The sequence below is a fragment of the Calonectris borealis genome, chromosome 2 (assembly GCF_964195595.1).
Source record: "Calonectris borealis chromosome 2, bCalBor7.hap1.2, whole genome shotgun sequence".
Lineage (NCBI taxonomy): Eukaryota > Metazoa > Chordata > Aves > Procellariiformes > Procellariidae > Calonectris > Calonectris borealis.
Genome location: NC_134313.1, coordinates 147540045 through 147555590, shown reverse-complemented (window position 1 = coordinate 147555590; position 15546 = coordinate 147540045). Strand labels below are relative to the sequence as shown.

Sequence of the window (15546 nt, the reverse complement as noted above, 5' to 3'; positions counted from 1 at the left end):
CTAAAGAGCCAATACAGATCTACTTTCTCTGCCATCTTGCTATCAGTACCAGAGGCATTTGGTACTATGCTGGTGACAGAAAGACCTATTTCAGAAACCAGTAGAAGATCTATACCACAAAGTGTTTCCACAGCCACTTCCTTTATTAGCAGCTTTATCCCATCTCTATTATGCTGATCTGGGAGTCAGATGTCCTCACCTCTCAAATGACGGTAATGGGGGACAGTAATGGACAGTAGTCCCTAATCCCATAACTGGATATCATCCTTGTACATTGGTGAGAAAAATTCATCTACCACCACTTGCTCATGTAAGATGAGATGCATGTGTAAAACTCTATATATCAGCACTTGAACTCCTCCTCTTCTCCCACTGTACCTTCTCTGGACATTAGCATCCACAATTACGAGTTTAACTGTCTCTGTTACGCAGAGACTTATTTTGTCTAAATAAAACATCAGTCCATATTTATGCTTTATCCTCATGACTTCTATCTAAAGCAGAACTAATGAGCTGTGTTCTAACTCACCGTCCCGTGCCTGCGGGTGCACTGGGACATTGGACTCGGAGCCCAGATCATATTTTTGTTCTGTTTATACAGCACCTGGCATTGCAGAGAGCCCTAACCCAGTACAATGATCAACTAAAAAATAATAGGCTAAATGTTTCTATCTTTACAAGAAAAATTGTATGTGTGTGCATCTAAGACTAGGGACCCCTTTGTAAGGAATAACTTGACTTGCCAGCTGTTTTCTGTGTGGGTTGATGAGATGAATCTGTCTTCTCAGAATGTAATAGAAGCAGTTAAATGATTAAGCACTGCCTAAGTATTTTTTCCAGTCTCAGAAAAAGGTGTCTCACAGTTCAAGGCCACTCTCTCATTGACAAGCATCAGGAACTAAATACAAACTCCAGGGAGAAGAAGTCAAAAGGTCACTCCAGCATCTCCATCTGTCAAGGAGGCTATCTGTACTTCAGGCTGCAGTTCAGTTTGAGCAACAGATGACAGTTTTGCCTTTCACGGAAAGCCAGGTCTACAGTGGGAGCCATATATCTGGGTTTGGGAAGTCCGGTGGTCACATTTTTCTCTGACTTTTAGAGGAAGGATCCAAATCCTCTGAATTGAAGCCCTGACTATGGATGAAATACAGATGTAAGTGAAGAAACAGATGAAATATGAGATCACTTTATTTGGCAAGTACAAAATTGTCCTATGAATGCAGAGACATGTATCTGCAGCCTCCAGATGCTTCAAGATCCAAGAAGAGCTTTTCAGGTTTTTTTCATCTTCCTTTTACTTAGTTTTTACATGCTAGGTGATGACGCAATGAAGTTCAGTGGCTACCCTAAGCAGTGCTGCTGCTAAATTTCCAAAAATTCGTCCTTACTGTAATTAAACTAAAACTCAGTGATACCATTAGGCTCTGGTCAGGCCAGTGTAGCAACTTCTCTCTGCTGGATCTGGTTCTAGTAACTTGAAATGGCATGGGAAATTCAGAAATTTTACTTCCCTTCTACTTTTCCCACGATTGCATAGAGAATATTGAAAATCCATATGTTCCTGCCCTTAATTTTCAAAAATATTACAAAAAAATTATATTAGAAACATTTACAAAAGTGAGTAGTTAGTTACACTAGCAAACGTAATGAGATTATTTAAGAGGGGGAAAAAAAGCAAATAAATTAATTAATAAAATAGAGTAAGCGTGTATCATGTACCTGCAACTTACGCTTTGATGTGGAACACTTGCTCCAGTGCGTGGATCATAAAATCTCTCAAGCAGCTGAACAACAGTGCTCTTTCCGCAGCCACTACTACCAACAAGAGCCAGAGTTTGTCCCTTTTCTATGTTCATGTTCAAACCTCGGAGCACTTTGGCTTCTGGTCGAGTTGGGTAGTTAAATGCCACATCGTTGAATGTTATGTTTCCACCAAATATTTTCTGATTTGAAACAGTAGAGTTAGGTCAATTTTTTAGGCTAATGATTATAGATCATAAAAGACTATGAAGAGCATTCATAAAAGAAATCAGTGGGAGTTTTTCCAAAGAATCAGACTTCTTTTTTTCCCAGGAACTAATATGTATTGAGAAGCTATTGTGAAAACACAAATTCTCTCCTAAATGTTCTACTCTGCAGGAATATTTCAATTAAAATTCTGTTCCATAAACACAAATTCTGACAGCTTCTCTTACACCATCTGTTAAACAAGATTACATTTTCAAAAGTAACAATAACTCTAGGTGGCTGACTTCTGTCTGCTTTGCAAGGACCTCGTTCAGATTCTTGGCATGTTCTTTGCTGATTTTTTTTCATTTTTGTCCTTAAAGATACTGAAAATAATCTACTATTTTTGATCTGTGCACAGAATCAATCCTTCTACTTAAAGATCTTTTCTAATTAATTTACTATAAAATGTAATATGGATATAGGCCTACATAAGAAGAAATGTAGTTCATATGAATGAGTATATATAAAATGTAAATATAGACATATGCAAATGACCAATCAACATAACAGCTTAAATGTATGATACTTCATAAGACTTCACAGCTATTTTCTTTTATTATGTGTGTGTATATATATGCATATATATGCATATATACACATAATGAACACAAGGTTTATAATATATATGTGATAGTTTTCTGGAACATTCTGTCCTCTTTGTTATATGACAGGCCACATGCACCCATATGTTCATATACATTGTTGGTTACTGAAGTAAGTGACAATCTATTACGGACAACTTGCAAATAAGTTACCCCTCAAAAACTTCTGGTTAAATATCAGAGGCCTAGTTATATGTTCAAGATCCATGCTCAGGTAGCTTCATGCAAGAAAGTCTTGAAAAATGATCTCTGCTGCATCAACCCTATTTCCACTGCCTCTTAAATATGTTTCACCAAGAGACAGGTGAGGTTTTGGCAGGAGAAGACACAAAGCAAAGCTTAACCCCAATTTGGTTGGATGAGTCAGATGTGAATGGGCTCACACAGTACTTGTTCTCAGTAGATATGATGTGGGTGGGAGAAAAAAAAGAAAAACAGGCTTGAAATAAATTAAAGGAGTATGCTGTGCATAACACCATGCTTACTTACAGGTGTCTTTCCTTCCTCCCAGTAGCTATCTATGAAGGGTACTCTTTCAAACAGCATGAACAAGTGGCCAACTGACATCTTGGCTTTGGCATAGTCTGGAGTGAAAGAAGTGCTTTGTCCTAATGCCATTGCACTAAATACAATAGCTGAAAAACTCTGTAAAGATAAAAAGGAGAAAAATACCTTGAAATTGATGTGGCAAAGGCAAGAAAAGCTTTTTTATGGGCAGATTAGGGGCTTTGGATAAATACTCATTAATAAGGCTGAGGTAGGGTAAGAGCTGTCTACTGCAAACTCTGTGACTTTTTTTCCTTACTGAGAAAATCCCTAATTTGTTTGTAGGGAGGAGAGTAGCACTCTAAACTTCCCTTTATTTCCCACTTGTCTGGATTTATTAGAAATGGATGTGTTGATTTCTGTTTCTGTTCTTAATGTATGAGATGTGGTAGGATGTGGTAGTTCCTTGCAGCTCAGTTTCTTCATCTATAAAATTGAAGGTATTAGTTGTGGAGAAGTCTGAGGATTATGGAGAAATTTGCCATTCCACATTTCCTTTGCATGGCCCAGTCTTCCAGGCACAATCAAATCCCTGAGTTCAGGAGAAAAAGGTAAAAGGTAAATGGGAGATGAGAAAGAGGCATGAAATCTGAGATGAGCAAAGGGCAGCAGGAGAGGAGATACACGAGGAGAAGGGATTCACTTGAATGCGTAGGGGAAGGGAGGGTAATGCTGGTATTTGAGAAGGGGTTGGTGTAATCAGGGTAAGAAGCAGCTTTGGCTTCAGCAGCATTTTTTGCTAGGCAAGAGTGTGACAAGTGCTGAAAGCAAGCATGGGATGTGCATAGGAGACAAGGTGCCTATTGACAAATATGGACAGGGATTTCAGCTGCAGGGAGAAAAGCAAAAGACTTGGTTAGGTGCTGGAGATAGGGAGGGAGGAAAGAGAAGGTTGGAAAGGTGCCAGTCAGTGGGAATAATTCACTGGAAACACTTGGAGAAGCTTTTTCAGCTCTGGCTGGGCATTTTCCAGATCAGGTGTTTGCCAAACCTTTCTCCTGCTCTCCACCACTCTTGTCACAGGGCTCATAATTTCCTCACCTCAGTTTCACTCATTACTTGCTTCACTTACCTTTTAATCTTATCCACCTACGCTCCCTACAGCTAAGCCGTGTGATTCTGTTGTTAAAGAAACCTTGTTGGCCATGAAAACAAGGAATGGCTTTGCTTTGCCTGTCTTCCTGCTGCCTTCCTTTTACCCTGATTACAAGGGAAATTGTACATAGGTAGCTAAACACAGTCTAAAAGCATCACTTATTTTGGATTTGTAACAGTGTGAGGAAGGAAGGGGAATGTAAGGCTGAAGAATGGAAGACAGAAGTATTTATTGATTTTTTCAGTTCTATACTCTGTGATACCTATAGAAAAATCAAACATATTCTTCCACATGGACAAAAAAGAGCCTAACAGAGATACTTACAAAAGCACATCTTTAAACCACATATGTGCATTTCTCACTAGATAGGTACCAAACCTAAAACACCCAGCCTAAGTAAAGTACATAATAGCTTGTGTAAAGGCAAAAGTAAATCCAAAGGTACGTGCCTTCTTTACAGAATTTCTGTAACAAGAAAAAACATATAATCATGATCATATTGTACATTCACTTGTAGCAATGAAGAATGTGAAGAGTATCCTATAATTCAAAGGAATCCACAAGTCCTTAGTATTTTAAAGGAAAATAATCTCTAGCTCTTTGTAAAATCCTAACCTAAGACATCATAATTCCTGTGTGCTTCAGTTTCCTCTCTGCCTGCAAAACCCGATGAGATTATTGGGATAGAAGAAGAAATTGCTCTAACTCTAAATATTTTGAGCACATACAATTTGTATTGTCTTCACCTCATACATTCATTAAAATTATTTTCAAAATTATAATACAGTTGCAATTCAAAGTTTCAACTAACTGACACATGAGGAAAATCATTGAGAACTTTAGAATTTCTACAAAGCAGAAATGACTTCAATAGAACAAAACTTTGTGCTTTATCTTACATTGAACTAAAGCAAGTGACAATTCATGAGGTTTCATATGATCTGCAATAGTACTTTGATAAAATAGCAGAATGAACAAATACAGAAACTGCTATGCAGGTCCACCCTTCTGGTTCCTTCCTTGGGAAAATCCCACTGATTTTTACAGGAATCTTACCTAAACATACAGGTAAAAACTGACTTTTGGTTTGTTAAACAATAGATTCCCTCAGAAGAAAGGGCTTGTGATTATAAGAATTAATAAAGGCTTCCGAATTACAGCAGTCAAGAACAACATAATGGAGACCTTGGGAAAAAAAAAAGTCATTTAGAACATTACCTTTAGAACATCACCTAAAATGTCAAGAACATTAGCTTGAATGGAAAGATAATCTATATTTTTTATGTCAAAGCTGAGTTTGGAATGAAAGATTCTATGATGCACTGACAGCGATAAATTGTGATTCAGTTCATTGGTGTTAATTTATTTTAAAAAGGAATATTTCAATAACTTTTAAAAGAAGCATTCTTTTACCTATATGATGCTTGCAAACTTTGTCCGTACATAAGCTCAAATTTTCTTTCCTGAGTCAAAGCAACAACAGTCTGAATATTTTCTACGGTTTGTGAAGCAATCTGTATCAGAGAGCAGATATTCATCAGCAGAAAAACAAGATTATATGGGAATTTTTAAACATAATCAGATAAACAGAATAACTGCAAGAGAAGTATGTCTACAATACTGTTGAAAGCGTGTCTGCAACTTTTGTAGATATGCTGCTGTTAAATATATCCAATTAGCATGGATTATAGCAGTGAAGTTGAGACAGCACACATTTTAGCACAGGCCAGCAATGGGATTTTATTTTCCAGTGGGCTTGTGTAACCTGTCACAAGGATGATGCCATGCAGCTGTCGTCACTGTGGGAACCCAGTCAGGATAAACTGAACAAGCCTACATCACCTGCAAATGCATTTGGAACTGCAGGGTAAACATATGTCCACACTTTCAAAAGCAACTAGTGATTCTGAGCTCACCCATAAAGAGATTATCTTCCCCAGGGTGCATTCTCAGCATTTTTGGAGTATCAGGAGTCTTTCAAAACTCCTAAAGGAGAAACTCAAAACCCCTGGCCATTTAAAACTCCTAAAGGAGAAATTCAAAGCCACTGGCCATTCCTAAAAATGTAGAGACAGATTTTCCTGGCCCATATGGCAGCTTGGCATCTAATTCCTATTAATTTTATATCTTTGAAAATCTTCCTGTTTTGCCACAGAAGAAAAAATAGTAGAAGTTTTCCAAAATGATTAATGATGCTAGGTACCCAGTCTTGATTGAAAACTAGTGGAAGCTCATGCCTTAATTTTCTTAATGCTCCACAAATATTAAGGGGATTTACTTGTAGTTCATTAATATCATCAGCAAATCTTTTGATAACAACAGTTGATTTAGCCTTGGTCAAGAATCCAGCAAATCAAAACTCAAAATGTAAAGCATTTTGGAAAGCGATTTTGTAAAGTGTATTCATGGAGCACTATACTCATTCCAGCTCATAATTTAGTTCCAATGTACTCATTTTATGGAAAAGAAAATTAAAAATTATCCACTGTCTAGAAAGTCACCTCGGACCTGGGACTCAAGCTCAATTCTTTTTCACGTATTGTCACCCATGTAAGATTTGTACACTGTGGCATCCCACTACCTTCAGAGAAGCCCCCCGTAGTGTCTCTACCACTCCAAATGGTGTGCTCATGGATTGTACCAATTAACTCCATTATATCAGTGTATGACGAATTCTGTTGCTCATGAAATACATTTACTCTCTTTTAGCTATGTTGTTTTTGCACTGCCTTTCAGTGGGAGTAGTTCATTTTTATCTCTCATGTGTGAAGATGGCATTTCTCGATAGGCAGTTTTCCAGGAAGAACCCCTCTTAAAGAGAAGAGTAGATTTTTACCTGGAGCTAAAAATAGATGCCTGGGACTTGTTTTCCTTCAGGTTGGCCTGATATGTTGAGAGTGAAACATTTTGCTGAATTGCTATGGAAATACATATGTTTTAAATTTTGCCAGAAACTGGGGATCTGCAAAAAATTGTTTTGATTAATATAGTCTGCCAAAACCAGATATTCAGGTCACCACCTAATAATCATGTAACTGTTCTTTCAAATAGTCTCCAGGGAAGTTGGCATGAGATAATGATAATCAGCTGTAAACAACTTGACTATGAGATAACTTTAAAATATTTCAATGCATAAAAATGCACTCAACAAGGTTACTTGTTTGGCAAAACTTTATGAAGAATTAGTGACAGTATTTTGAACTTTTTCTTGATTACCCTATCATGTAAAGAAGAACAGGTTTCTTTTTTCAAGACATATATTCTTTTAAAATTAAATCTCTCTTAACTTCTTATTTTAATGTGTAACAAAACACCTCTAGGCTTGTGAATCATCAGCCTTTACAGTAAGTGTAGAAAACAGCTTGAAAGCAAACACGACTCTCAGCCTTCAACTCAGTAAGAAAAAGGAAAAGCCTATCTAAACACATAAGAGCTAACCTCCAAAAAGTTAATTAAACCCATGCATTTGGCAGACGCTTCTTTCTGCATCATTACTTCTATATAATAAATAGACTAAATGCTTAGGCAATCTACAAACAAGAAACACAACAGACTAAGTAACATGAGGGATAAGATATTGAAATAGTTAAATAACATGGAAAAACTAACATAACTGCATGTAAATATTAACCGGCTCCCCTACAAAGACAAAAATCATGTTTTCTTTATGTCTGTATCACTGATAAGAATAGTTTTACAGACAGGTAAAGTGAGATTTTTCTCTGCACAGCCAATTTAAATATGCTTTGAGGCTGAGAAGCTTTACAGTTGTCTTACTAACAACTTTTAATGAATTTGCTCTTCTTAGAAGCAAGATTGTTTTGGACTATTTGTTTTTCTAACAGCCAACCTGTGGGCTCACAGAGGTTTCCAAGTTTCACTTCTGGTCCTTGCATTGCCCTCTCTTGCCTTTTCCCAGCCACTGTAATCAGCCAAGGCTGATAACTAGCCTGTGCAATCATTGTATCATCTGGAAAGAGACATAGATAAGAATTTTAGCCAGATCATACAGTGATTGCACTGGATACTTATTTTGAAAGAGCGTTGTGAGACTTGGTTTGTTAAATTCAAGTTGCACTGTAAGCCTCAGCTGAAAACTGTTGTATAACTCATGATAAATAAAAGATGAGTTAATTCCCTTGAATTCTCTTGACTATATTTGTTACATTTTTACTGGGAAAAAATATTATTAGAGAATACTCATTTACGTGTGTCGGGGACAACATTCTGTGGATGCCTTGTGATTTGACCTTACAATGAATCATTGCTATGTAGATTTACACCAAAATGCCTGGCAGGCAAAACCAAGAGGGATTTCCTTTGTTTTTATTTTACTGTGAAAAGGGCTAGGGTAAACACCCAAAACCATTTTCTAATCAGCCTGGAGGCACAGAAACGCCTCTGAGAAACTTTGCTAATATAGATCATGGAAAGAGAGAATCAGATTTGCTGTGCCCAGACTCCTCTGCACAGCTGACCACGGTGTAATGGGAGAGAGGGAAAGGGCAGAAAGGAAGATCACACAGGTGCTGTGCTGCTTGGGGTGTGTCAAAAACCCAGTCCCCACAAAGCACAGTCTGTCCTGAGACAGCACGTCTTGGGAAATGAGAAAACCGTTCTCCTCAAAGTTATGAAATGAAGTGACACGCCCCCTCTTTGCTGCCACACTCACATTTTCCTTTGAAGCAGATTCCCAGGCTCCTGCTTCCCTTCCCAGCTGAGAGGGGAAGGAATGAAAATCAGAGCAAGGGATTGCAGGGCACTGCCAGCTACACTGTCACCGTGATGTTTTCATGCATCCTTGTTACTCGTGATTTCTATACTGTGCCTTTTTATACTAAGCCCACAGACAACTGCAAGGTGAGAGAAAGAGAAGATATGTGACAGGTAGAAGGGAGGGGCTCTGAAAGGAAACAAGCTGGAAAGAAATGAAGAAAAGGAAAAAAAGCAGAGTGCTGGGAAAGGATAGGGAACACGAACGCAGACTCGGGACAGGTGTGAGGGACCCAAGACTTTTAAAATGCTTAGTATGCTCTGAATGCTACAAACTATTTGAGAACATAAATTAATAACTCATGTTTTCAATTTTCAGCTTCGTATTTGCTATATCACCATTTTGTCAGAACAATACAACAATGCAGACTTTGACTTCTTTGAGGAGTATATTCTTGATCCATCACCAATGTCCCTATTAAGCAACACTGTGTAGTACAACATAAAAACAGATAAAAATGTCACTGAACCCACTTTCCTGCGATTTCCAGTTCCTTCTTATCTTTTTTTGCGTGTCCAGCAAGCATCTACATTTGAATCATTCCTGTTACAGCAATAATTGGCACAATGGCTAAAAGCAGAAAAGTCAGCTGCCAGCCATGGATCAATGACAAAACAATCCCAGTCCCAAGATTAGCTACATTTTGGGCAGTTAGTACCAGTCTGGAACCTGTAGCCTGGAAAAAGAATGAAATAATTGTTAATTACTCTGTTTTATTTGAAAACTAGACAGGAAATATTTGTTACCTAGACAATTGAGATTCATTCAGCAGAGGACATCTGAAAGTGCTTAATTTGGTCTAAATATTCTGCAGAACTGGATGTTTGATCTTCTGAAAAAACATTATATTGTACAGACCGTTCCCTCAAGTCTTCTGTATCTTATCTGATCTTACTCCTCCGTTTCCACCTATTCACTCAGATTTATAGTCCTTGTTTGCAGGTTTTGCCCAAGAAAACACAATGACATTTCATAAATCTCATATTTTTTATATGAGCAGAACCATGACTTCAAACTTGCCAGGTCTCCTGAAACATGACATTTCCTAACTTGGAGTCCGAGATGACCATTTTTTCTCTCTTACCACTTTTAATTTTAAGCATGTGAACAAACAGGGTGCTGCAATGAGAGCAATCCTCATTTTGAGGCATATATTTAAGCATTTTGTTAATATTTGTAACATTGAGCATGGAAATACAATGCTGTCTAGACGTCTAATCAGGTTGGATAAATAACTTTAAATAAACGGCTCCTTGGATGACTCATTAATACTAGTGATAACAGGACTGAACATTAGGATGAACTAAAGGAAAAGAGATATAATATCTTATCTATTATTATGATATTAAATTTTTGTGTGACACCAAAATAAAGATTATTTAATTAATTATTTAATAAATAATATTATATAATTTCTTAAATAATAACAGCTTCCAGATGACTCTGTGTGCAGGATTTCTACCTATCGAATCCAGTCTGTAACTTACTCCATGCTAAACCAGATATGAAAAATGCCGGTGCTTGTTACTTACTCCTTTCACTTGTGAGGCATCATTACAAGTCTTGTAATTAATGCTCCAGTGCTATTTTTGGGATCATCAAACCAGCTGATCGCCTACAACATGAAATAGAGTTATTATAGTCTTAAAAACTTTAGTCTGCATATCACCTAATTAGGCTACATAAGAGAACTTAATCCCTTCAGATTACAACGAGATGACACACATGTTATGGTGTTTTCTACACATAACCATAAATACAATAGATCTAAAAGTTTAATAAAAAAGTTTAATAAAAATACAGGAACACAAAACTCAAACCTAAGTTGTGTTAACGATCCGTATATCTTTTTTGCAATAGCACAAACACCACCACATTATTTCATACTAAATGTAGCTTTACAAGAATTTTTTCTTGTGAATTTAACATGGTTTTGATGATCAGATGCTCACTAAATAGCAATTACAAGGAATCTGCCATTTAGGGACAATTACCTGATGTATAACATGCACCTGCAAAGACTACTAACTAAACAATATACTTTCTCCTGTTATAAAGCTAAAAATACATCTTAATTCTCCATCAGTTACAAGTACTGTGAAATCTGTAAGTCTGCTGTTTAGAAAGTCGGAGTGTTGCTGCAAAATCTCTGTGGTGTCTGAGAAGACATATGTAAAATGATATGCAGTGCTGGGAGATTACTCAAGACTACCTCTTCCTCATCTGGAAGACACTATATTCAGGGAAAAAAATCTTGTCAATCACATACTTTTGTATCTCATTTAGCAATTCAGATTAATCGATCAGAGGGAGCAGTGACTCTAAAGCACTTATTTGAAAAGTAAAATGTCTGAATTAAATGCAAAACATTTGTCTTATTTAAACCCAGAAAGTAAAAATAAAATAATCACTCTCCCGCTCCTCCAGGTTTGCCAAATATCAAAACCAAAAGATCATTATCATGAAACAATCTAAGTATTTGTATTACTTTATACACACATAATTCTTATCAACGGTATGGTATTTTTGTGTAATAACTGTTCATAAGGTTACTGTAAGAGCTTTTATATTTCCTACCATTAGTGTACAAATGCATAACCTTTAGACATCAACAAACACGCTACATTTCTTGGGGCTTTATTGTGGACGAGGGATTATTTTTAAGTGCAGTAAAGTACTGTATTCTTAAATACAGTAAGAAAAAAAGATGTAAAACAAACAGCTTCAATGTGGCTGTAGGCTCAGGTGACTGCTTCGGCGTTACATGACATGGAGAACGCACCACATGTGTTGGTGCTAATACACAAAATCCTCCCAGGTCCAGCTGCTTAGTGCCTGATACTTGAACATTATGCCAGGTGGAAACTATTTTCACACCAGAGTGAGAAAAGTGAATATAATGACATTACCTGACTCCTCAGACCATGAAAACCTCTCTGTTACCTTTAGGGTCTTTCAAGCCCTTCCTCCAGGGATCTGTTGAGATTCAGCATGGTCTTAGAGACCTCACTCTCTTCCTGGGCTAGTCAAAACAGTCTCATGGGACTTAATTTCCAAGGAGGTGACCTATAATCCTTTCCCATATAAACCAGAAGGAAGGGGCATCTGGGCCTCCAGTGAAAGTGGTTAACGAAAGGGAAGCTGATGGGGCTCAGGTTGGCTCCAGGAACTTTTCAAGGAGTAAATGACCCTCTGTGGAGACCAGGAAAACTTCACTCAGCTGTATGGGCTGGTGGGGTTGTGCCTGTTTGGAAACCTCCCTTTTGGTCCCAGACTTGCCGACGTATCAACTAGCGTGGTTGTGATAGGCCACTGTCTGTAGTGAGTGAAAGGCAAGGGAGTGATGTGTCTAGTGTCACATTGCTCTGCTTTCTACTACCTCAGGGATCACATGCACACCTACCGCTGGGTCAGCTAGAAGTAAAATTTTATAAAAATTCAGGGGAGGTTTGAATTTATGCTGTGGATTGATAGTAAGGTTATAAACACCAACATTTCCTTAAAATACTTGGTGAATTTAAAAAAATTACTTGGTAGGAAAAGCAACTGGTAAGGGTAGAAATGGCAGCAAAAGAGGGGCAAAAATACCTGAGTTAGTTGTAGCTGTGCTGAAATATGAACTGGAAGTGCTGGCAAGCCTGCAGGGCAGGTACCAGTGTAAGCTGTGCCTCCCAGGCAGGGCTTACCAGTTTGCACTGGTACATTATGCACACTGCAGCGGAGTAGGGATGCTGAGCAGCTTGCCATGCCACTAGCTCCAGGAAGAAGCTAATGCCAACCATCAAACGATGGTGGTAAGGCTGGTTATGCACACAGATAGGATCCTTGCCATCCTCCTCACTGCTTAGCAACTAGAGACTGCCGTGCTTGGATTTCAGGCTGATTATTTTGAAAAGTTTTAACTCTGCTGCTGAAGGTACTTCTACTGACAGCAGAGCCCTGTTCCTGCCCCTGAGCAGTACCACGGCTGTCTTTGGCTTTGTGCCTGCTACGCAGGAGCAGCCACCAGTTTAGTGAGTGCAGCTAGTCAGATATCCACGTCCTATAACCTTCACTAGTAATTATTTGTGCATCCTAACCTATACATGGAGATAGCTGACCATGAAGGCTGATCTGAATTTCAGATTCAGCCTCTTAGAGTACGGCCTACATTTTATGGGTGCTTTGATTTTATTAAATAAGCTAAATAAACACTACCATCACCTTTGAGCTTTCTTACACTGGTTTTAAGATGACCTCTATTAGTTATGTTAATAAAGAGGGTTTAAAACCATTTTAAATATCTCCTTGGACCTGTTATGAAGATTTAGTCCAGTCAGTTTCTAAACTGAGCTAAAAAAATCAGTGTGGTATCTTTATGGATATGATTGCAGCGTGACTACTTAAAGAAACACAGAGAGGATTTATGGCATGTAAACAAACAAGCATTTCTAAAGCTCCAAAATTTAAATATATAATGCTTTTACCTGTCTCAAAATTGCTCTGAATGCCATGGATTGAAGCCTCATTGTAAGAATTTCTCCAGTTTTGCCAAATGTGAAACCCTGTTTGAGAAAAAAAAACAATAAACATCACCTTCTTTATTACTTAATCACAGTTTTTGTCTTTTTCAGATAAATAGTTAAGGGACCATCTGCATATAAAACTAAAAAGAATATTATTAAGTAAAAAATATTCTAGCTGTAACTGAGGTAATCAAAGTTTTTAAAAGCTAAATTTAGAACCTATAAGGGTAGAGCACAGAACGAGACATTGTTTTTTACGAAACAAGTATATACCACATAACAGTCTTCAAGCCCCATTAAACAATGATTTAATTGCAGGTATTTTTTTGGGGATTACCTGATCTCAAACTGAAACTATTCACTTGGAAGTGACAGGCTCAGTGGTATCACAAGTAAGACTCTATACTTGTTTTAGGCACTGTACAAATACCAGGGATTTCCCTCTATTTCTCTAAGAGTTTTCAATGAAAAAATTGTAGTGCTACTGCTTATTTTCTGGGGGAAGCCTCTGAACCTGCACAGATACTCACTGACTACAACACAACTCTGTGTGCACAAAGACCTACTGGTGAATCTGTCACTCCTGGGCCAGGGCCATGAAGGGTCAGACTATGCAGGAATGAGATGAGGGAGACAAGCAGACACATTTGGGTGGAGAAATATCCATAACAGCTATACCACCAATTTCTTTTCTTTTCCAAGGGCATCACAGAAATAGGAATTTTGAGGTTGGTTCTGCCTGAAGAGAGGGCAAGGGCTGGAGGTCATTTCAAAAAAGGCACCCTCTTGTCTCAGGGGCATAAGGCAAAAAGTAGCAAGGTTTCAGAAGTCTACAGATGATTGGGCAAGGCCAACACAAGTAGCTGAGCAATAACTAAAGGGATTTGTGCATGTAAAGAGGGACCCAGACAAGCTCTAGAAGTGGGCCCGTGTGAACCTCATGAGGTTCAACAAGGCCAAGTGCAAGGTCCTGCACCTGGGTCGGAGCAACCCCTGGTATCAATACGGGCTGGGGGATGAAGGGATTGAGAGCAGCCCTGCCGAGAAGGACTTGGGGGTACTGGTGGATGAAAAGCTGGACATGAGCCGACAATGTGCGCTTGCAGTCCAGAAGGCCAATCGTGTCCTGGGCTGCATCAAAAGAAGCGTGGCCAGCAGGTCGAGGGAGGTGATTCTGCCCCTCTACTCTGCTCTGGTGAGACCCCACCTGGAGCACTGCGTCCAGCTCTGGAGCCCTCAGCACAAGAAAGACATGGACCTGTTGGAGCGGGTCAAGAGGAGGATCACAAAAATGATGAGGGGGATGGAACGCCTCTCCTATGAAGAAAGGCTGAGAGAGTGGGAGTTATTCAGCCTGGAGAAGAGAAAACTTCGGGGAGATCTTATTGTGGCCTTTCAGTACTTAAAGGGGGCTTATAAGAAAGATGAGGACAAACTTTTTAGCAGGGCCTGTTGCAACAGGACAAGGGGGAATGGTTTTAAACTAAAAGAGGGTAAATTTAGACTAGCTATAAGGAAGAAATTTTTTACAATGAAGGTGGTGAAACACTGGAACAGGTTGCCCAGAGAGGTGGCAGATGCCCCATCCCTGGAAACATTCAAGGTCAGGCTGGGTGGGGCTCTGAGCAACCTGATCTAGTTGAAGATGTCCCTGCCCATGGCAGGGGGGTTGGACTAGGTGACCTTTAAAGGTCCCTTCCAATCCAAACCATTCTATGATTCTATGATTCTAAATGAGATGCGCATCAAGTCACATAACAAGTGAACTGATTTATATATGAACTTGGCAGTTTTCCCACAATATACGTAATTCCATGCATTGGTAAACAATTGTGTGTAAACAATTATGTGTACACGGGAATTTAGACTCTGTTTCAGAAACTGTGGTCAAAACTATTTGATCCTGTACAAACAGAAGGATGCATCCCATAGACTGAAGAGGTGATTTGAAGTATTATTTAACTTTCATGGTATGGAGCTGTGAGTAATCTTAAATTAAGCATATGATGTGGT

At 38.5% G+C, this 15546-nt stretch overlaps 1 pseudogene; it reads right to left on the bottom strand.

The window, feature by feature from the left end:
* The window catches only part of LOC142078401 (phosphatidylcholine translocator ABCB4-like), a 47164-nt pseudogene that overhangs the window by 3052 nt on the left and 28566 nt on the right, over positions 1-15546 (bottom strand).